General features: G+C 44.4%; 1 protein-coding gene across 1 annotated transcript in view; it reads left to right on the top strand.

Moving 5' to 3' along the window:
* Positions 1 to 22,608, top strand: part of JPH1 (junctophilin 1) — a 132,458-nt gene that overhangs the window by 93,349 nt on the left and 16,501 nt on the right. The window lies entirely within an intron of this gene.

The following is a 22,608-nucleotide window of genomic DNA, read 5'->3' as shown; positions in this document are numbered from 1 at the left end:
CAGGGCAAATGTAATCTTGATAGCCCCCTACAGGCCGAAGAGGCCCTGGTTTTCCTGGCTGAGGCTAATGTCCACCTCCGTCCCCTGGGTTCTTCCAGACCTTCCGGATCTCCTTTCCCAGGGACAAGTGTCTGGCCACGAGCACGCTGAAAGTTAAAGTAGCAGCATTAGGAGCCCTATACAATTGTAACCTAGCCAGAAATAGGTGGATCTCTAGATTCATCAGAGCATCAGCCAGAACTGGATCCATCCCCTCTCAAAATATTCCTCCTTGGAACTTAAACTTAGTCCTTACAGCCCTAACCAAACCTCCCTTCAAACCTTTGATGGATGCATCTCTAAAAACCCTATCCCTTAAGGTAGCTCTCACGTCGGCACAAAGAGTTATCGGCAGGGCCCCCTTCACACAAATCCTGGAGGACAGGGTTACCCTTAGGACTGACCCAGCCTACCTACCTAAAGTGGGGTCACATTTTCATAGATCTCAGGAGGTCACCCTCCCTTCCTTTTGCCCTAATCCTAAGAACAGGGGGGAAAAAGACCTACACACTTTAGACGTCAGAAGGTTCATTATCAAATACCTAGAGGCCACAGGAGAGTGTAGAAAGGATAAGGCTCTCTTTGTGTGTTTCCAGGGTCCTCGGAAGGGACAAAGAGCTTCCAAGGACACACTGGCAAGGTGGATAAGAGACACCATCTCCCTGGCATATTCGTCAAGGGGTGAAACTGCCCCAGAGAATCTAAAAGCTCACTCGACAAGGCAGTAGCAGCCTCCTGGGCGGAAAAAGCTGGTGCCTCGATAGAACAGATATGTAGAGCTGCAACCTGGTCTTTCCCCTCTACATTCTTTTAACACTACTGACTGGATCTAACCTCTTCATCAGACCTTACTTTTGGTAGAAGTGTTCTGAAAGCGGTGGTCCCCCCCTAGCGATACTTCTCTGAAATTGTCTCCGTAGTGCCGTCATGGGGGAAGAAGAAATACGTAGTTGCTTACCGGTAACAGGATTTCTCAGAGCCCATGACGGCACCTGTACATTTCCTCCCTTCACGTGTGGGTGCGCACGCTTATTTGTTGCTTATATTTAGTCACATGGTGTTCCTAATAAGCTCCTTAAAAATTTTACATTTTGTGTTACTAATCCAGGGGTCCTCTCGTGCTCTGGAAACAACTGATGCAGGAGCGAGGTGTTTATTTCTGTTAATGTTGATGATTATGGATTACAGCCAATGAAAACACAAAAGTCTATCTCAGTAAATTAGAATACTTTATAACAACAGCTTTAAAAATTATTCAAATATCTGAAATGTTGGCCTACTGAAATGTATGTTCAGTAAATGCACTCAATACTTGGTCGGGGCTCCTTTTGCATCAATTACTGCATCAATGCAGCGTGGCATGGAGGCGATCAGCCTGTGGCACTGCTGAGGTGTTATGGAAGCCCAGGTTGCTTTGATAGCGGCCTTCAGCTCGTCTGCATTGTTGGGTCTGTTGTCTCTCATTTTTCTCTTGACAATACCCCATAGATTTTCTACGGGGTTAAGGTCAGGCGAGTTTGCTGGCCAATCAAGCACAGTGATACTGTTGTTTTTAAACCAGGTATTGGTACTTTTGGCAGTGTGGACAGGTGCCAAGTCCTGCTGGAGAATGAAATGTCCATCTCCAAAAAGCTTGTCGGCAAAGGGAAGCATGAAGTGCTCTAAAATTTCCTGGTAGACGGCTGCGCTGACTTTGGTCTTGATAAAACACAGTGGACCTACACCAGCAGATGACATGGCTCCCCAAACCATCACTGATTGTGGAAACTTCACACTAGACCTCAAGCAGCTTGGATTGTGGCCTCTCCACTCTTCCACCAGACTCTGGGACCTTGATTTCCAAATGAAATGCAAAATTTACTTTCATCTGAAAACAACACCTTGGGCCACTGAGCAACAGTCCAGGTGTTTTTCTCCTTGGCCCGGGTAAGAGGCTTCTGGCGTTGTCTATTGGTCATGAGTGGCTTGACACAAGGAATGCGACACTTGTAGCCCATGTCCTGGATGTGTCTGTGTGTGGTGGCTCTTGAAGCAATGACTCCAGCAGCAGTCCACTCCTTGTGAATTTCCCCCAAATGTTTGAATGCCTTTTTCTTAACAATCCTTGCAAGGCTGCGGTTATCCCGGTTGCTTGTGCACCTTTTTCTACCACACTTATTCCTTCCACTCAACTTTCTATTAATATTCTTGGATACAGCACTCTGTGAACTGCCAGCCTCTTTAGCAATGACCTTTTGTGGCTTACCCTCCTTGTGTAGTGTGTCAATGACTGCCTTCTGGACATCTGTCAAGTCAGCAGTCTTCCCCATGATTGCGGAGCCTGCTGAAATAGACTAAGGGACCTTTTTAAACGCGTAGGAAGCCTTTGCAGGTGTTTTTTGTTAATTATTCTAATTTACTGAGATAATGACTTCATTGGCTGTAAGCCATTATCATCAACATTAACAGAAATAAACACTTGAAATAGATCACTGTTTGTAATGACTATATATAATAGGAGTTTCACTTTTTGGATTGAAGAACTGAAATAAATTAACTTTTTGATGATATTCTAATTTTGTGAGAAGCACCTGTAAGTGATGTATCGTTGGATTCTCTTTGACATCAGGCTGCTCTCAGATGAGGCAGCAAAATCCTGCTGACAGATTCCCTTTATTCTCCCATGATTCTTCTGTATATCCTCTGGCTACGGGCTCCTATGTGCACCAGAAACACATCAGGTTTTTAAAGATGTTAGGCTGTAATGGTTTTAATGGATTTAAAATAAAGTTTATTGTATTTTATCGGATGGATGTTCCGGATTCTTCCCTTCTATCATGACTCTGGCCATGATTGGATATTGGTGACCTATCCAAAGATAGCACAGAAAACCCCTACAATACATGATTATTCACTGGTCTCCTTTCCAGTCTTTTTCTCTTTAGGTTAAAATGCTCCCCTCCTGGTGTAACGTTTGCTCACTTCCAGTCTTTGCAGCACCTATTGAGCTGCTAATATATAATTGGTCAAAACTATAGTCCTGTCCTACAAGATCCGATACTGACGGCACAACCCCATGAATTCAGAGAATGGCAGTGCCTAGTACCCATTCCCTATCCAAGAAGTAATCTTTCCTACATGGTCATCTCTCCTAAAGTCCATGATCAGTATGGAAGAAACAGGCTTACATGGCAGTTTCCAAATTTCACTCAGATGGAAGGAGATTGAGCGTGCATGTGCCGCAACTTCTCTGCCAGACACATGACCGGTTCAGTATTGCTGTGCGTCTCCTACAGTACAATCCCCGGTAAGAGGCGCAGCCGGCTGGGTTGACTAAGTCTTTATATTCCTTAGTGAGATGTAGAAAATGGGAAGTTGGTGGAATAAATCCAGAGGTAAGACTAAATCACCGAAAAGATCCCGTGCTGAACCCCAAATGAGAAACGTAACAGAAGCTTAAAATTGTCTAGTGTAATCATTAGATTTTCTTGTCGCTCTCTTCCCGGTGTCAGACCCGATCTGACGCTCTCCGCTGCTTACTTTCATGTTCCTCATTTACACATACAATCATTGTTACATTTGTGTCACATTGAATGATACAATTTATATCATTTTTGTCAAAGCTGACACATTGTGATCATAAACAGTAAGCTTGAGCAGGCATGACGGAGAATGTCTGATCTGGGTATGGCAGGTGAAAGGCAGTGGTATTGATCCACCTGTGTACAGTCCTGTGCTGTCATGATGAAGAAAAGATATACTGCATGTTTCTCAAGACCACCATGCACCTCACTGTAGACCCCCATAAATGCTAAATAAGTTGACTGAACCTACCAAAATCTGATGTGTATCGGGGCTCCCGACTCTACCCTGACAGATGTCACGGGAGATGAGGATTGTTCATTTGGAATATACATGCCTGATCCTTTTATTTCAGGGGAGAAAAGCCACCACCAGTCGCTCTCCCCTCTGCCAATTAAAAAATACATAACTGCTCCCTCTATCCAGGCATTTATGTGTATCGGGGCTCCCGACTCTACCCCGACAGATGTCACTGGAGATGAGGATTGTTCAGTTGGAATATACATGCCTGATCCTTTTATTTTAGGGGAGAAAAGACACCACTAACTGCTCTCCCCACTGGCAATTAAAAAATGCATAACTGCTATCTCTATCCAGGCATTTATGTGTATGGGGTCTCGGGAAAGACACCAGTCAGCCGACAGCTATCAAATGCCTTACCCAGGACTTCTATTATTTTTGGCTATGGGGCTAAAAACCAACAAGTAAGTATTTGCTAACTATCTGCCTGTTTTCACATCAACAGAGCAGCTCTTCATCTTCCGGGCTGCTCTATCGATGGGGCGTCACTGCAGACGTAATGCTGATTGACAGCCGGCTACCCGTGTTAGGCAGTGGATAGCCAGCAGGGCTGTGGAGTAGGTAAGCCAAACCTCCGACTCCTCAATTTCCTTGACACCGACTCCAACTTCGACTCCGACTCCCTCATACATGGCTCATGGTTAAGTGATAAAATTTACTGTAGCACAGATTCATCTCAGCTAAAGGTCTATACCCTTAGATCAGGAATAGGACAGACATTCATAGCTTTCCCAAATTCTTATGAAAAAAATATTCCCCACAAACTGCATTGAACTACTGTACCCAATTTATTATATATTTTAGGAGTTGGAGTTGGTCCATTTTATACCGACTTCGACTCCACCAAAATGGACACCGACTCCGACTCCACAGCCCTGATAGCCAGCTGTCAATCAGAATAACCTAGGCAGAGACACCTCGTCCGCAGAGCAGAAGAGAATAACCGTCAGGATCTGTCCGTGACCCATGACCACTCTGATCCAGCAGAAACCATCACCGGGCAGAACAGGCAGGTAGTTAGCAAATGCCCACATGTAAGTTCTAAGCCCCGTACACAAAAGTATTAATAAGTCCTGGATAACCCTTTAAAGGCTTTCTTTTTATATAGTAGTTTCATCTGCTGCAGAGCCCAGTAAATTCCTTTTTTTTTTTTTTTTTTTTTTCATAAATACATTTTAACAAACACAATTTAATTTATCGGGTAACGGAAACCTTCATGCTCCGTCTTGGGTCATCAGTCAGCTAATATTGATTTCAAATGACAGATGTAACAGACACCAATGGCCAGTGAGACATTGACTTGTCCTTAAAGACATTAATGGAAGGGTTACAGTAGTTCTACTTGCCATAACTACTTAGATTTATTTAAATGTCTTAAAGGAATTGTCCTGGCTAGAGATATTGAAAACTATCCTAGCATAGGTCATCAATACCAAATCAGGGGTCCATCACACGGCCCCTCCACCATATCAGATAATATCCGCTCCGCCGGCGGCTTCATGTATTCAGTGTAAAGCACGGAGTAGCACAGCCCCGTACACGGTGGAGTGGCCGCTGTCGAAAACTGCAGTTCATCTGCTGATGAAAGCAAAACTGTGTGAACCCAAAAAAGTGTGCAGCGTCAAGTAGCAGTTGTATCTGAATAAAGAGATGAGGAGGTCTAGGATGGATAATTTGATATTGATGGAATGTTTTTAGGATAGGTCATGAATCTTAGATAGGTGGGGGTGCAACACCACCGCTGTCCACTATGTAGTGGCTGTGACCGAGTACTGCACATCTACCGCTATTCAGATGAATAGAAGAGGATCTGCAGTACCCCGCTGCAGCCGCTACACAGATGATGGAGCGGTGCTGTTTTGCTCCGCAACTGAGCACATCCGACCAGCACCGCGAACAGCTGATCGGCGGGGGTGCCAGGTGACACACCCTCACCAATCTGACAATCCTAACGATAAGCCACCATCAGTATGAAAGTACCGGACAACCTTTTACATTTAACATAGAAACTAAATCCATTCATGTATCTGTATTTTGGCTCCAGTATCCTTCACAGATACAAGGTTGATCCTTATTTGGTCTCAAGTAAAACAGGTTCTGTAAAACATTTTTTAACAGAAAATATAGCAAAAAAATGTTTACTTAGATATAAACCTGTCCTTATTCTGTCCCTATTCAGCTGTTTTAATGGTCTTGCAAAGTCACACCCCAGTGGTCAAATCATATGTGATTGCATTTTGTATGATATCTTCCAACAAAAAAGTCACAAAAATCCATCATGAATGTACAGTTAGGTCCATATATATTTGGACAGAGACAACATTTTTCTAATTTTGGCTCTAGACATTACCACAATGAATTTTAAACAAAACAATTCAGATGCAGTTGAAGTTCAGACTTTCAGCTTTCATTTGAGGGTATCCACATTAAAATTGGATGAAGGGTTTAGGAGTTTCAGCTCCTTAACATGTGCCACCTTGTTTTTAAAGGGACCAAAAGTAATTGGACAGATTAAATACTTGGTTGAAAACCCTTTGTTGGCAATGACTGCCTGAAGTCTTGAACTCATGGACATCACCAGACGCTGTGTTTCCTCCTTTTTGATGCTCTTCCAGGCCTTCACTGCGGTGGCTTTCAGGTGCTGTTTGTTTGTGGGCCTTTCTGTCTGAAGTTTAGTCTTTAACAAGTGAAATGCATGCTCAATTGGGTTGAGATCAGGTGACTGACTTGGCCATTCAAGAATATTCCACTTCTTTGCTTTAATAAACTCCTGGGTTGCTTTGGCTTTATGTTTTGGGTCATTGTCCATCTGTAGTATGAAACGACGACCAATCAGTTTGGCTGCATTTGGCTGGATCTGAGCACACAGTATGGCTCTGAATACATCAGAATTCATCCGGCTGCTTCTGTCCTGTGTCACATCATCAAGAAACACTAGTGACCCAGTGCCACTGGCGGCCATGCATGCCCAAGCCATCACACTGCCTCCGCCGTGTTTTACAGATGATGTGGTATGCTTTGGACCATGAGCTGTACCACGCCTTCACCATACTTTTCTCTTTCCATCATTCTGGTAGAGGTTGATCTTGGTTTCGTCTGTCCAAAGAATGTTCTTCCACAACTGTGCTGGCTTTTTTAGATGTTTTTTAGCAAAGTCCAGTCTAGCCTTTTTCTTCTTGATGCTTATGAGTGGCATGCACCGTGCAGTGAACCCTCAGTATTTACTTTCATGCAGTCTTCTCTTTATGGTAGATTTGGATATTGATACGCCTACCTCCTGGAGAGTGTTGTTCACTTGGTTGGCTATTGTGAAGGGGTTTCTCTTCACCATGGAGATTATTCTGCGATCATCCACCACTGTTGTCTTCCGTGGGCGCCCAGGTCTTTTTGCATTGATGAGTTCACCAGTGCTTTCTTTCTTTCTCAGGATGTACCAAACTGTAGATTTTGCCACTCCTAATATTGTAGCAATCTCTCGGATGGGTTTTTTCTGTTTTTGCAGCTTAAGGATGGCTTGTTTCACCTGCATGGAGAGCTCCTTTGACCGCATGTTTACTTCACAGCAAAACCTTCCAAATGCAAGCACCATACCTCAAATCAACTCCAGGCCTTTTATCTACTTAATTGAGAATGACATAATGAAGGGATTGCACACACCTGTCCATGAAATAGCCTTGGAGTCAATTGTCCAATTACTTTTGGTCCCTTTAATAACAGGGTGGCACATGTTAAGGAGCTGAAGCTCCTAAACCCTTCATCCAATTTTAATGTGGATACCCTCAAATGAAAGCTGAAAGTCTGAACTTCAACTGCATCTGAATTGTTTTGTTTAAAATTCATTGTGGTAATGTCTAGAACCAAAATTAGAAAAATATTGTCTCTGTCCAAATATATATGGACCTAACTGTATGTTTGATGCTGAAATGTGAGCTGTGGTAGGGATCGCTATCCATTCTTCAGCTTGTTAGGATTGCAACATGTTGTTAATATTATTACTTTTAAGTGCATGCATTTTTTGGCAACTGTATTTCATTAAAACTTGCACCTCTGCCTTCTTCAGCCTCTCCGTTCCACTGTCTATTACTGGCTGCAGAATGAGTTCACTAACAATCCATCAGTGACCCCGTTCTCACGGGAGAGTTTACCACTCATCCTCCTGGCTCATTTATGACCACATGAAAGTTGAGCTGAACTTTGTGGTCTAATAACAGAAGAGGAAAAAAATTGTAATAAACTCTCCCATCAGAAGGAGAGCTCACTTAGTTTCTCCGTTAATTCATTCTGCAGCCTGCAATAGACGGCAAAAGGAGCAATAGTTTTAAAGAAACCCAATTGCAAAGATGATTTTTAGCCAAAAATACATTAAAATGGTCTTGCTGTCCATTACTTAAGCTTTGTTATAGTAATGTGGGCCGACATGGGGAAAAAGGCACTGAACAATATGGGTTTAGCTTGCTCTGGACTGTATCCAAGTGTCTTGTTTTTGGTCTGCATGTCACAAAGTGTGAAAAGCAGCACGTCCGCCACGTGTGAACACTTTTATTTCTGAAAAGACTCAATCTCTGGATTAAATGGTTTAGTATTAGGTGGGTTCTGGGATTTTCATTTTCTCTGTGACTTCTCCATGTTTGATGCTTTAAATGATTCCATGGCTTCGAGACATCCCTTCCCCATCATGGCTGATATCACCACACAAAGAATCTTTGTCATTCAGGATAATATGTCTCTTATCGAGAAAATTGCTCTGGTCTGTGCGGGATATAAGACCCTTGTTCATAACATACAGGCCCAGTGTACGAGGTGTCACTGAAAGAAGCCATGCTTGCCATAATAGGCTTCAATGCTATACGCTCCCTGGGAGTACAGAAGGGTCTGAATATGATATTGTGTGAAGATATTATTAATAACCGTTAATAGAATGTGACAGCTTGTAAGGTCACGGGCAGGAATTCATGGCAGCTAAACGGCCTGTAAAATACTGCGGTTGGGAAATATTGCTTTGGGTGCTTGTAAACTGAGATTAGTTATACTACGGGTGATGTCCTTTGTATCAGGACTAGACAGCGGATACATTGGTGTGTAACAGCGGGTGCGTGTAGTCACAGTATTCTTACATTTATCAACTTCAATGTATAGAACTAAAATGACAGTATTACTTCCTAAACCGTATAGTAAAGCCCTGTCACCTGGATCTGCCATGTAAGAGCTCATTACATCCAGTATTGATGGCCTATGTTTCGGGCAGGCCGCCATCAATTTGAAGTGTTTGTATTAGGACCCTCAGACCAACCGACTCATAGTCCGGGGAGATGTCGATCGTGATTGTCTGATTTCAGGCTGCTGATCGCATTGTTCTCCCGGAAATAAGACACCAGCCAGGACGAAGTGTCTACCCACTGCTTTCTCATAGACAACACGAGCGCTCGGCGGTGCAAGCGCTCCGGCGCTCCTGGCTGAGATCGCTGTCTGCTGAGATTGCCGTCTGCTGAGATTGCCGTCTGCTGAGATTGCCGTCTGCTGAGATTGCCGTCTGCTGAGATTGCCGTCTGCTGAGATTGCCGTCTGCTGAGATTGCCGTCTGCTGAGATTGCCGTCTGCTGAGATTGCCGTCTGCTGAGATTGCCGTCTGCTGAGATTGCCGTCTGCTGAGATTGCCGTCTGCTGAGATTGCCGTCTGCTGAGATTGCCGTCTGCTGAGATCGCCGTCGGCTGAGATCGTCGTCGGCTGAGATCGTCGTCGGCTGAGATCGTCGTCGGCTGAGATCGTCGTCGGCTGAGATCGTCGTCGGCTGAGATCGTCGTCGGCTGAGATCGTCGTCGGCTGAGATCGTCGTCGGCTGAGATCGTCGTCGGCTGAGATCGTCGTCGGCTGAGATCGTCGTCGGCTGAGATCGCCGTCGGCTGAGATCGCCGTTTGCTGAGACCGCCGTTTGCTGAGACCGCCGTCTGCTGAGACCGCCGTCTGCTGAGACCGCCGTCTGCTGAGACCGCCGTCTGCTGAGACCGCCGTCTGCTGAGACCGCCGTCTGCTGAGACCGCCGTCGGCTGAGATCGCGGTCGGCTGAAGCATCGTTCGGCTGTCACCCACGTAATGTGTATGGCCATCCCTAGGCTAGGGTCACACAGCCATGTATTCTCTCATCCAAGAAAATCGGTCCAATTATGCTAATCACACTCGAATCTGACTCCAATCATAGTGTGATCTGATTTTCTCAGCTGAGGAGTAGATAAGGTAAAAAAAAATTCTCCATCTCTTCCATTCTGTCAGTCCGTGAAAATCGGATTGCACTCAGATGTCATCCGAGCGCAGTCCCATTTTTTCCACGGACTCACTGACTCGCATAGCCAAGTGCAATCTGATTTCCTGATGTAAATCGTGCATGCTGCGATTTTTATTTTACTCAGACCGAGGTCTCAGGAAATAAATCAGTCATGTGCACAGCCCCATAGAATACCATTGGTCCAAGCGCAATCTGATGTTTTGTCAGATCGCATTCAGAACCAAAATACGGTGGTCAGCACCTGCCCTTAGTATGACTTTTGGCACCCTGCCGATCATCTATTTGAAGAGGTTGTGTCCCTGTAGCGAGTGCCGCGTCTTTTTCACTGTTCACCAGGCACACGTTTAGAGAAGTCCACAAAAAACTAGAGGGGGCTGTGTGTAACTATGTACTAGATGCACCAAATAGATCAGTCTAAATAAAGTAAATCTTGTGTGTTTTCTCAGTGCATTGTGAGGACATCTTTACAGGAAAAGAAGTAGGCCCTGTTCACATCACAACTCTGACATATACGTTCTGTAGTGCCCTGATCTCTGGTGAAAGGATCCAGTGTATGTCACTTCGAATACAATGACCATAATGGACCATGCACGGACTGGCATTTTTTTTCAAGTGTAAATCCTGATTGTACAACATACAATGAAAGAGTGGGCTTAAAAAGCCTGAAGTGGGCACCAAGACTCAATCCTTTTCAGGCTTTTTAAGCCCCACTGTCTCATTATATGTTTTTACACTTGAAAAAGACTCCAGTCCAACGTCAAAACGTGTCGGGGCATAAAAAACTATTATTCAACATTGGCAAAAGGCTCTTTATCTCGGCAGCACAGCCCACAAAATCGTGCATTGTCCATTCTGGTAAGTATCCTGGAGGATTTCATCGCCCGGCCATGGGGCGACAGCAGATATTACGGCTTTTCAGGAGTCATGCCTTACACAACTCACTCGCTCTGTTCCCCCTACAGTTTTATCTCACTGAGAATGCAGAGGTATAGCAACTAGTGTTGAGCATTCCGATACTGTAATATCGGGTATCGGCCGATATTCGCGGTATCGGAATTCTGATACTTAATTCCGATACTTTTACAATATCGAATACCAGAATCGGAAGTTCCCATAATGCCTGCGCTCTGCAGTGTCTGTGAAGGATGACAAGTTGGATGGCAGCGCTCCGCTGAGATCCAGCCTGTCATCAGAATGCCATCCCAGCGGGGGAGAATTCTCCTGATTGTTTAAAAGCCAGCCCCATACTGCTTCCCCGCAGCCTCCCACCCCGATCCTCCGCTCTCCCCATCCTGATCGTAAGTTAGGAACGGGCGGGGAGCGAAGGACCCGGGCGGGGAAGCCGGCAGTGAAAAGACTTCACCGCCGGCTTTCCCGTTCTGTGCTGCGCTTTCCCGCCGGTTATTTCAAATGAACAGCTGAGGTATCCGCTGATGCCGATCAGCTGTTCATTTGAAGTTGCCGCGGTGCCCTCTGAGGGTTCATGTGAGTTCATGCTTCACTGCATGAACTCACATGAACTTTCCCACGGCCGCACAGGTCAGCCTCACCTCCCAGACCCGTCATGATTAGTGTGTGTGCGGGGTGTGTGTGTGCGGGGTGTGTGTGTGCGGGGTGTGTGTGCGGGGTGTGTGTGCGGGGTTTGTGTGCGATGTGTGTGTGCGGGTGTGTGTGCGGGGTGTGTGTGCGGGGTTTGTGTGCGATGTGTGTGTATGGGGTATGTGTACGGGGTGTCTGTGCGATGTGTGTGCGGGGTGTGTGTGCGATGTGTACGGGGTATGTGTACGGGGTGTCTGCGATGTGTGTGCGGGGTGTGTGTGCGGGGTGTGTGTGCGGGGTGTGTGTGTGGGGTGCGGGTGTGTGTGCGCGGGGTGTGTGTGCGATGTTTATGCGGGGTGTGTGTGCGATGTTTGTGCGGGGTGTGTGTGCGATGTCTGGGGGGTGTGTGCGTGCAGGCAGACATAGGCCGATGTGACACTACTACTCCCATCGGCCTATGTCTGTCCCCCGTCCACTCCTGCCAGCAGGATCAGCTCGATGGGAGCAGTAGTTCCCATCAGCCTGATCCTGCTATTTAAATTGCCCTACTGTGTCCCCAATAAATGTTAAATACATGTCATTGGTGGCCAGTGGTTACCTACAATAAATTAGTTCATACATTACCTGTCCCCGCCGATCGCCACCTAAAATAAAGTAAAAAATAAAAAACTACACCTATACTCACCTAGACACCTAATTCCCCGAAGCCATCGATCTCCTGTAATAAAATATAAAATAATAAACCACAACCTTATCCTTACCCCTCCGTAGTAGTCCACGAGTGTCCCACGAAGATCTCCAGTTCAGAGCGGCCACATAGAATGTGACCGCTCTGAACCGCTGCCGGAGCTAGAATGACGGGGCCGTAAAGCAGCCCCGTCACTGCATAAGCGGGTTCACCGGAGTTCAGGCAGCGCTGCTCCGGTTAGCTGCTTTACGGCCCTGCTGTATCGTGAGAAATTCCCACGGTACAGCAGTGCGGTAAAGGAGGTCTCCGGAGCTGCGCTGCCTGAATGCACTCCGGTGACCTCAGTCAGTGGCTCCCACTGCCGGGAGCGGACGTGTTCCCGGCAGTGTGAGCTTACAGCAGCCATGCACAGCTGTCACCATCTCCAGATGTGACAGCTGTGCATGGGAGATCAGCGCAGGAACGTGGACAGGTAACTATTATTTTTAGTAAACTAAGAATTAAATAAAATGGTGTGTTTTATTTCAAATAAATTATTTTTTTCTTGGTGTAGTGTGTGTTTTTACTTTTTAACACTTTGTAGGTTAGTAATGGGGGTGTCTTATAGACGCCCATCATTACTAACCTGGGCTTCATGGCAGCTGGCGCTGACATGAACCCCACCACTATTACCCCCTGCCACCGCACCAGGGCAGCGTGGAAGAGCGAGGCTAAGTGCCAGAATTGGCGCATCCTATGGATGCGCCATTTCTGGGGCGGCTGACGGCTGGTGTTTCTAGCCTGGGAGGGGGCCATTATTCATGGCACCCTTCCTGGGCTATTAATATCAGCCCCCAGCTGTCTGCCTAGCCTTTGCTAGCTATTAAAATAGGGGGGACCCCACGTCATTTTTTTTGGGCGGGTCCCCCATTTTAATAGCTAGTAAAGGCTAGGTATTCAGCTGGGGGCTGATATTAGTAGCCTGGGAAGCTCCGTGGGTTTTACCCCCTTCCCAGGCTTCAAACATCTGCCCCAGCCGTCTGCTTAACCTCCGCTAGAGACTAAAATTATGGGGGATCCCACGCCATTTTTTTTTAAATAAATCCTTTATTTTAACACTAAATGACATTTGAGGAGTTAATAAAGATGCAGTCCCTAAATTATTATTTATTTTTTAATTAATTTTTCCCAAAACTTTTGACGTGGGCTTCGCCATATTTTTGTATGCCAGCCAGGTACAGCATCCAGCTTCTATGAACGCGCCATTTTCCGGGGTGGCTGCGGACTGCAATTTTCAGCGGGGGGGGGGCAGAAAGCTTGGGCCTCCCTGCGCTGCAGATTCCATCCCCCAACTGCCTAGTTGTACCTGGCTGGACACACAAATAGGGCGAAGCCCCACGTATTTTTTTTTTAAATTCATGGAATAATTAAGAAAAAAAAGGCCTTCCCTATATTGTTGTGTCCGGCCAGGTACAAATAGGCAGCTGGTGGTTGGGGGCAGCCCATTCCTGCCTGCTGTACCTGGCTGGACACAAAAATAGGGCGAAGCCCCACATCAATTTTTTTTAATTATTTCATGAATTTCATGAAATAATTAAAAAAAAAAAATACGTGAAGCTTCTCCCTATTTTTGTGTCCAGCCAGGTACAACTAGGCAGCTGGGGGCTGGAATCCGCAGCGCAGGGAGGCCCAAGCTTTCTGGGCCCCCCCCCGCTGCAAATTGCAGTCCGCAGCCACCCCGGAAAATGACGCGTTCATAGAAGCTGGATGCTGTACCTGGCTGGCATACAAAAATATGGCGAAGCCCACGTCAAAAGTTTTGGGAAAAATTAATTAAAAAATAAATAATAATTTAGGGACTGCATCTTTATTAACTCCTCAAATGTCATTTAGTGTTAAAATAAAGGATTTATTTAAAAAAAAATTGATGTGGGGCTTCGCCCTATATTTGTGTCCAGCCAGGTACAGCAGGCAGGAACGGGCTGCCCCCAACCACCAGCTGCCTATTTGTACCTGGCCGGACACAACAATATAGGGAAGCCCTTTTTTTCTTAATTATTCCATGAATTTCATGAAATAATTTAAAAAAAAAATGCGTGGGGCTTCGCCCTATTTTTGTGCCCAGCCAGGTACAACTAGGCAGCTGGGGGCTGGAATCTGCAGCGCAGGGAGGCCCAAGCTTTCTGGGCCACCCCCGCTGCAAATTGCAGTCCGTAGCCGCCCCAGAAAATGGCGCGTTCATAGAAGCGCCATCTTCTGGCGCTGTACCCAACTCATCCAGGGCCCTGGTGCGGTGGCTCACTGGGTAATAAAGGGGTTAAGGCCAGCTTGGCATTATCAGCTGGCCCTAAGCCCGAAATTCATGGGGTCACGCCAATATTAGACATGACCACCATGAATTTCTAGTAAAGTATTTAAAAAAACACAAACACCCAGAATAAAGTCCTTTAATTGAAATAAAGACACAATTCTTTATTGTTCTAAATTAAACTATACTTACCATCACGCCCATTCCAGCTGAAGCCAGCGATCTCCTGCAATAAAAGTAAAATAATAAAGCAACCTCATCCTTACCTTTCCATGGCTCCCACGACAGCTTCAGCTCTGCTACATCGAGATGACAGGCTGGACCGCAGCAGAACGCTGCCATCCAGCCTGTCATCCCGCAGACACTGAGAAGCGCAGGCATACTTCCACTCCTCAGTGTCTGGCTGTGAGGGCATAAAGATGAGCCGAGGTCATGTCCAATGAACTCAGCTCACCTCATGCACGTCACTGACAGCGTGGGAAAATTCTCACGCTGAAGTGCTGAGTGCAGGAGAATTCTCCCACGCTGTCAGTGACATACATGAGGTGAGGTCATGTCCAATGAACTCAGCTCACCTCATGCACGTCACTGACAGCGTGGGAAAATTCTCCTGCACTCAGCACTTCAGCGTGAGAATTTTCCCACGCTGTCAGTGACGTGCATGAGGTGAGGTCATGTCCAATGAACTCGGCTCACCTCATGCACGTCACTGACAGCGTGGGAAAATTCTCACGCTGAAGCGCTGAGTGCAGGAGAATTCTCCCACGCTGTCAGTGACATACATGAGGTGAGGTCATGTCCAATGAACTCGGCTCACCTCATGCACGTCACTGACAGCGTGGGAAAATTCTCACGCTGAAGCGCTGAGTGCAGGAGAATTTTCCCACGCTGTCAGTGACGTGCATGAGGTGAGCCGAGTTCATTGGACATTAACTCGGCTCATCTGGATGCCCTCACAGAGAGACACTGAGGAGCGCAAGCAAGCCTGCGCTTCTCAGTGTCTGCGGGATGACAGGCTGGATGGCAGCGTTCTGCTGCGGTCCAGCCTGTCATCTCGATGTAGCAGAGCTGGAGCCGTCGTGGGAGCCATGGAAAGGTAAGGATGATGTTGCTTTATTATTTTACTTTTATTGCAGGAGATCGTTGGCTTCAGCTGGAATGGGCGTGATGGTAAGTATGGTTTAATTTAGAACATTAAAAAATTGTGTGTTTATTTCAATTAAAGGACTTTATTCTGGGTGTTTGTGTTTTTCTTTAACTTTGACTATGGGGTTAGTAATGGGGGTGTCTTATAGACGCCTCTCCATTACTAACCTGGGCTTGATGTCAGCTGGCATTATAAGCTGACATCAACCCCAGCCCTATTACCCCACTGCCACCGCTACAGGGCAGCATGGAAGAGCGAGGCTAAGTGCCAGAATTGGCGCATCCTATGGATGCGCCATTTCTGGGGCGGCTGACGGCTGGTGTTTCTAGCCTGGGAGGGGGCCAATATTCATGGCACCCTTCCTGGGCTATTAAAATCAGCCCCCAGCTGTCTGCCTAGCCTTTGCTAGCTATTAAATTAGGGGGGACCCCACGTTATTTTTTTTGGGGGGTTCCCCCATTTTAATAGCTAGTAAAGGCTAGGTATTCAGCTGGGGGCTGATATTAGTAGCCTGGGAAGCTCCGTGGGTATTACCCCCTTCCCAGGCTTCAAACATCTGCCCCAGCCGTCTGCTTAACCTCCGCTAGAGCCTAAAATTAAGGGGAACCCCACGCCAATTTTTTTTTAAATAAATCCTTTATTTTAACACTAAATGACAAGTACAGTAATCAACACTGTCACTGTACTTCATATATATGTGACTGACATGTTTCTATCTATCTAATCTATGTGTGATTCTCTATTCTTTCTATTCTAAATTGTCGGGTACCGATGCTGAATTGCCGGCCGGCTTTCTTAAAGAGACAGTGCACGAAAACACTAATATTTTTTAAAATAAATCCTTTACACTAAATGACAAGTACAGTAAGCAACACTGTCCCTGTACTTCATATATATGTGACTGACATGTTTCTATCTATCTAATCTATGTGTGAAGCTCTATTCTTTCTGTTGTAAATTGTCGGGTACCGGTGAATGCCGCTGAAGAATTGCCGGCTTTTCATGTCATTCTACATTATTCTTAGTTGTTTTACTTCATGTAGAATTAACCTACAAGGAAAGAAAGGGTTTATTTTCATTCCGATATTTGTGTCCCATTGACTTGCATTGGTTTCCGGTATCGGAATCGGCGATATCCGATACTTTTTGGGTATCGGCCCGATCCAATCCGATACGATATTTCCTGATATCGGAAGGTATCGCTCAACACTAATAGCAACCAAAATATAGATATTTTAAAAAGATACGTTTTATTAAACTTTTTTTCAGTGGTTCTCCATATTAGACCGGGGTCAGACGAGCGTAGATTTTCTCATGCATGAGAATCAGGGCTATTATGTTAATGACATTCGGCTCACACTCTGTTAGAGTTTGAGCCGAGTGTCATCTGAGTGTGAGCCAATTCTCTCACATGCGACAATCGTATCACATTTGTGGAGAAGATGGAGAACTTATTTTCTCCATCTTCTCCATTGTCTGAGTTTACAGATGTCGCGCTGCACTCCGATGATCTCCGAGTGCAGTCCGATGTTTCACACGCACCCATAGTTGAATAGATGCACGTGATCTGAATTGCAGAGCTACTCGCAGCATGCTGTCTTTTTTTTTTCTACAGAGCAGCCATATAGCACCTGATTTTTACAGATACATTTCAATTCTTCCCATGGGAAACTGTATTTAGTCTTGTATATGTATCATCTGCTGATGTATAAAAACAGATGCCATACAGATGTCCGTTTTGTCTGGATGAAAATCGGGCAGTTATTTTATGCACTCATGTGAACTTAGCTTAACAGAAAGCATTGTTAGTTCTTTTTTTCACTACTGTTATGTTGCTAGTTTGGCACATTTCCTGCTTGGTTACTTTTTTGTTACAAAAATGTAATTATCTAGGAGTGTTAATTAATTATAGCACCCACATTCCCTGCGTTCACTTTTATGATCCATTTAATTAAATTATGTGCAAATTGAAATTAATAGTTGGACTTTTTCAGCGCTGAGAGGTTATTATAGTTGTGATGAATGGATTTATAGACCTTCACGGAGGATACATAAAGAGAATATACAGTCATGGCTGAAAGTGTTTGCACCCTTGAAATTGTTCCAGAAAATGAAGTATTTCTCCCAGAAAATTATAACTGAGCATCGCAAATTGGACATAAATTCACACAAAACCCCAAAAATGAGCCACACAAAACCCCAAAAATGAGCCACACTAAATTGTTGGCGCTCTTCCAAAATTGTGGGTAAACCACTTTGTTTCAAATTGATAAAAGGTAGTAACACAGGATAGTCCGGATGGTGGATAAGCAGCCCCAATCAAGTTTCAAACAAATTCAAGCTGTCCGGCAGGCTCAGTCAGGGTGCATCAGTGTCAGCGCAAACTATCCATCGATATTTGAATGAAAAGAAAACCTATGGAAAAAAACCCAGGAGGACCCCACTGCTGACACAGGGACATAAAAAAAGCTAGACTGAAGTTTGTCAAAATGTACGTGAGTAAGCCAGAATCCTTTTGGGAAGGCGTCTTGTGGACAAATGAGACCAAAATAGAGTTTTTTGGTAAAGCACATCACTCTACTGTTTACCAAAAATGAAATGAAGCCTACAAAGAAAAGAACACAGAACCTACAGTCAAATATTGTGGAGGTTCAAAGATGTTTTGGAATTGTTTTGTGCCCTCTGGCACTGGGTAATTTGACTGTGTGTAAGGCATCATGAAATCTGAAGATTACCAATGGATTTTTGGGTCGCAATGTAGTGTCCAGTATCAGAAAGCTGGGTTTGCGTCCTAGGTCATGGGTCTTCCAGCAGTAGCAATTGCAATAATTTTCTGGGAGAAATACTTGATTTTCTTAAACCATTTCAAGGGTGCCAAATCTTTCGGCCATGACTGTTTAAACATACGTGTCTAGGGCTCGGGATGCATCTAGACCTTTTATCGCTCAATACAAGAAATCTCTGACCATAGGGATGCATTGAGTAACTGAGCATTTTGAATAGGTAGTTGCTTCTTTAGAATAAATGGAGCCCCAACCCAATGTTCTGGTCAGGAGCATCTACCAACGTTGCTCCAGCCCTGGTCGCACGCTTGTTTAGTGTTTGCACAGTCCGTAATTCTATATGGTGCGTGCTATGACCGGCCTTTATGTTGCAGATAAATGATTTGCTTCCTACTGAGTGATTGCTGAGCATAATGATCGTGGAAGATAAATGCTCTCAGAATAGTAATTGTTACCAGGAGATCTTTAGAGGCATGTAAGTGGAGGAGTATGCGCGGGATGTAATAAATTGTCATGTTAAGAAATGCTAATGATAAGCATTATCATAAGCCTAATGGAAATTGTACCAACGTGAATAAAAGGTGATTTTCTTTGAATAAATAGCAGCTGTTTGGCTTCAGCAGCCTTTCAGATTAAAAAAAATCACTGTTTAATTTACGGTCATGATGGTCAAATTCTAAAGTCTTGACTCATGGGCTATTTCATTCTATAGTTGGACTTCTAAAATGCTCATCTTAATATCAGGATTATACAGCCATTCTGACATGGATATTTAAAGTAAGTACACCACCTTCATCAGGTATATAAAGCTTAATAGAAAACTGATGATGTGGTAACTATTTAGACAATATATTACTATTATACCTGTTAGACATACCATAAATATATCTCCATACTGCATATAACATCACTAGAGCCAGAAAAAAAAATGACGGACAGAAAGTATGACAAACATGTATTATCTTTATTAATTTATTAAAACTATAATAAACCAATTGTATACAGAAGACATGAACATTAGAGAAATGTGAAGATGGTATTACACATAAGAATGTAGAAAGTATACAGCAGGGCTGCCTAGGATTTTTTTGTGTATGCTGCCGAGCAAGCCATACTAAAATCCTGTAATAACCCATTATTAGAAAAATAGAATGGGAAAAGTGTCGGAAGTTAGTGAGAGAGCTCTCATTGGCATGGTGAGGCTTGTATACACTCTAACACTGTTTTTCTTATGCTTTATATGAATATATATCCTCTTCAGAGAGGAAGAGGACTAGAACTCCAGTGTCACCTATCGAAAATGGAAATGCTAAAAGTCAATATCAACCCTTTAACGAGCCTTCTCACATGACTTAGGATAAGAAGCCAAGCCAGATCTCCATTTGCAGACACATGTTTCATGGTATTTGCCCCTCATCAGGTCTGATTTGGCTAAGTTAGAGGCATCTGACAGAAGGTTTACAGGGGAATGTTTCTGATTTTGAAGAGGACCAAACTGGCGTAAGGAGACTTATAGACCATTATTTAAATTCCCAGAGTAGCTGTGCATGGCCTATAAGTCTCCTTATGCCAGCTTGGTATTTTCCACAAGGAGAAACATTCCCCCATAGATCTTCTGCTTTATTGAATAATGCAATCTGCCACACTAGTATCTCATACAAATACATGCTAGTGGAATATTAGCTGATCTTGTCCGGATATAATCCACTCCTAAGTGTTGAGAGAATGGTGAATGAGATGACACTTTCAGGAGGACAAATGTTTTCTAGCTTTATAACGAGCTAATAATTGTCATGGGTAGAGACTTACAAAGAGCAATTTTAAGAAGTTAATTAAGCATCTTGAATAGACCTAACAATGTTTACTAATGATCTGACCTGTAACGGGAGTCATTAGCAATAATCGTCCCCACCTATCATTATTGTTTGTGATTTATGTTCTGGTGGTAGAAGTCATGAAGCTGTATACACTCGTCTTCCACATGCCGTCCGCACACATTCATTGTATGGATGAGTCACTTGTTCATAACCATCATTCATCTGTCATTACTGATGGCTTACGTCCATCTCAAATGTCTTCAAGTACTTTATGATCAAGCTACTGTATGTTCTACACATATTTATTAAGTTTTGTGGATATTCTTATCTAATAGGTGAAGAAACAGCCATGGGCATTATTATGCTTCAAAACTAACCATCATGATACTATATTTTCATAAATCAATAGGACACATGAAAATAAATCATCAGAGATATCTGTTCTTTCTGCTCCTCGATTGATCTTTCATTCTCAAAATTCTCAATTCATGGGTAAAATCTGTCTTCAGTGAATACAGATTTTCCCATTACGGAGATAGGAGATGGCAGTTGGTGCTCATAAAGTTATCTGCGCCTTGCAGTAGAATGCCTATGTCCTCCCTCCAGAGAACTTTGAGCACCAACTGTCATCTTCTATCTCCATAATGGGAAAATCGGTCTTCAGTGAACACAGATTTTACCCATGAATTGAGAAAGAAAGATCAGTCCAGGAGGAGAAAGAAGCAGGCTTCTTTGCTGATATGTATTATAAAGTTGCTTAATTTCTTGTATACTATTGATTTAAGACATAAATAAAAGAAAACGTCAGTTACTCTTCAAGTGCTTCCACTGTCTCTATTTATCACAGAAAATGGCCGACTTCAGAATGAGTTAACAGTCAAATCAGTCAGTGGTTTTTGTACTTACAACTGGATTTCTAGCCCATATTTCTCTTTTCCCAACGCCTCTGAGCTGTTTTATGACCATATCACAATTAAACTTTTATCTGGGCATATATGAGCTTAAAAGAGATCAAAAGAATAGAGATTTGATTTAACTCATTCTACTGTGTGCTAAGTACTGTGATGCATAGAGGGTGTAGAAACCAAGCAGCCCAAAATGTTAAAGGGGTTGTCCACTACTATTTAAAATATACCAAAGCGTTTTTATGATGAAAAAAGCAGCTTCTTTGTGATTACCTCCCTCTGCCTTTTCTGCCTGTGAGAGGCGCTATCACTGGCCGCTCACAGGCATCACTTGACCCCTGGCTGCAGCCGGCGCTGACATCCGCTGACGTCTTGACAAGTCCAGGCTGCAGCCGAGGGTCTCCCTCTTCCGCGTTCCACGGTGGCTGCTGGGTTGTGGGCGGGGTTACCCCGCGTGTTATACCCAGCATCCACCGCACACTCTCCCTCTCCCCATTCATTGGGAAAGCGCGTGGTGGATGCAGGGTGTGACGCGGGGGTTAACCCCGCCCACAACCCAGCAGCCACCGCGGGGACCCCAGCGCTGAGTCACGCCTCAATAGACGGGACGTCATCGCGGGGTCATGTGCTGCCTGTGAGCAGCCAGTGATGGCGCCGTTCACAGGCTGAAAAGGCAGAGGGAGGTAATTATGAAGAAGCTGCTTTTCATCATAAATACTCTTTGGCATATTTTGAATAGTAGTGGACAACCCCTTTAATGAAGTCCTAGTGCAAAAACTATTTTTGTTTATTACCTTTAAATAAGACCATGTATCCTCTTCAACATTTAGCCCACATAAACTTATATATTTATTTATTTTTATTTATATAGCGCAAATAATTCCACAGCGCTTTACAGTTATCATCATCACCATCCCCATTGGGGCTCACAATCTAAATTCCCTTTCAGTATGTCTTTGGAGTGTGGGAGGAAACCAGAGAACCCGTAAACACAGGGAGAACATACAAACTCCTTGCAGATGTCGTCCTTGGTAGGATATGAACCCAGGACCCCAGCACTGTAGAGCAATAGTGCTAACCACTGAGCCACCGTGACGACCATGTACCTGCTGATTCTTCATCTTGTCTCTTAATATCAGATGTGGAGAAGCAAACAAATCGTCCACAACATACAATTATCAGAATTTCTTAAGAGCAGTGATAATCTTATATTTAAGTTAAATAGGTGGGCTAAGATTGAAAAAAAGGTCCATTTTTATAG

This window comes from Phyllobates terribilis, unplaced genomic scaffold, assembly GCF_046119375.1.
Source record: "Phyllobates terribilis strain yellow unplaced genomic scaffold, ASM4611937v1 Scaffold_4__5_contigs__length_816908805, whole genome shotgun sequence".
Taxonomy (NCBI): domain Eukaryota; kingdom Metazoa; phylum Chordata; class Amphibia; order Anura; family Dendrobatidae; genus Phyllobates; species Phyllobates terribilis.
The sequence above is the reverse complement of the archived record's forward strand: the minus strand, read 5'-3'. Positions and strand labels throughout refer to the sequence as shown.